Consider the following 1,858-nt stretch of genomic DNA (forward strand, 5'->3'; position numbering starts at 1 on the left):
CCCAGAAATTTAATAATAATCGCCAAAGTAGGCAGAAAAATGCCAGTTTCTTCAATAACATTATTATGACGAGCGCCTGATTCCACCACGTCATGACACAAATAATCATATCACATTTCTGTTTGTTTAAACCTACAGGATTGGACATGAATGGAGGTAGCAGGTTCATTATTTGGTATCTCATTTCATATCAACATTGTCTGTAAGCTATTCCAAAATGAAAGCAAGTAAAATATAATATATATGAATGACACAAGAATATACTATGAAAATGCACAAGTGAAAACGATGCAAGATAAAACATTCTTTAGAATGATTCTTAATCCCCCCCCCCCTATTTCCCCCAAACCATACAAAAGGAGATCTTTCATAAGCGCTTATGATGTCATAAGAGATTTTAATTTAATGAAATGTGTGAACTAATATTTTTCACGTTGTCAGATGGGATTAAAATAACCCCAAAAGGAATTTCATGACACTTTCATTTTTGATACCCCCTCTGTGAGAAAATAATCAAAAAAGTTTACCAAAACAGTACGTTCTATCATCATAATATGGTCGCTTTGAAGGACAATCGGGCTAACCCAGATTTCGGGGGTTTCCAGAAATCTTGACCTACACCAAAAGTGGGCATTTCCTTACCTATAGGAGAAGTTTGGTTTCATTGGTGTGTATATTTGTTTGGTTATAGAGAAAACTCTCTTTGTATTTTAAAGAGACTGAATATGGACTATACGAAGTGATTTTTTATATTTTATTTGTCTTGGCGAAATCATCTCATCCCTTTCCCTGCTACATAGCGTGCCTTCATTTTAAAACAAAGTTCGTAAATATAATAATACTATACACATGTATATCTGAAGCCCTTGTCGGAAATATTAGGAGAGATAATAATAACATTGGAACAACGTACATATCTAAAGTTACAAAACGTGACAGATCAGAACAACACAAATGTTCACATTACAACACTCAGCAACCCGGGAAGAACTTTCCAAACATACAAAGCTTTTCATGCATCTAAGGAGTACCAGCATTGGAGAAAAAAACAGGAAAATGTATATATATTTCAAACGTACATAGGCAAAGCAGGCAGACTGTAATGTTTGTCTATACTGGTGATAAAACCCCAATAAATGTTGGGTCAAAAGGTTAAAAGGAAAGAGGAAAAGAAGCTTTTTAAATAGTAAAATATGAGCAATAGAAGGCAAGAAACAAATTGGTCCAAAGGTATTGTGGGGCTCAGGGGGGGGAGTGTTTAGAGTACCTAGTCGTAGACCAATCACCAGTCTTGAGGTGTGAGGAAAAATAATTTCAATACCGAAGAGAGTTCTTTTCATTTATTGCTACTGTTTTTCTTCGGTGGAAAAGGGGGTGGGAGGGGGTGGAGGGGTTACGAGGGGTTATGAAACTTCTTTAGACCATTGAGGATAGCGATGAGGCAGTCATCTTTTCCAGCGAAATGCCATTAAACGTATCCATTTCTAAAGACATCTTGTATAGCTAATATAACTTCCTGACATTCTAACACATTTCGACATACACATAAATTTGACGATAATAACTATATACATTGGAAGCATATGTTAATTTTTTGCTACTGACACAATAAATATACACCTAATCTCCCCGACTTCATGGAAAGAGATACTTTGAAGTTTTGTAATGACAGATGTAATATATATATATTGTTCTCTAAACGAAATGTGTTGTGACGTGGTGGAATCAGGCGCTCGTCAATGTTTGGGCCTGTAGAGTTATTTGTATCTTCTTAAAGTTTGTTCAGTTGTCTTGTTATCGGTGAACAAAATACTTACCTATCTTGAATAGAAGTTGAAACATTTGAGATTGTAGAAGG

At 35.4% G+C, this 1,858-nt stretch overlaps 1 protein-coding gene across 1 annotated transcript in view; it reads right to left on the reverse strand.

Annotated features, from left to right (window-relative positions):
- Nucleotides 1-1,858, reverse strand: part of LOC101846587 (serine/threonine-protein kinase BRSK2) — an 84,432-nt gene that overhangs the window by 29,305 nt on the left and 53,269 nt on the right. The gene's annotated exons all lie outside the window — the stretch shown is intronic.

This window comes from Aplysia californica, unplaced genomic scaffold, assembly GCF_000002075.1.
Source record: "Aplysia californica isolate F4 #8 unplaced genomic scaffold, AplCal3.0 scaffold00259, whole genome shotgun sequence".
NCBI classification, from domain to species: domain Eukaryota; kingdom Metazoa; phylum Mollusca; class Gastropoda; order Aplysiida; family Aplysiidae; genus Aplysia; species Aplysia californica.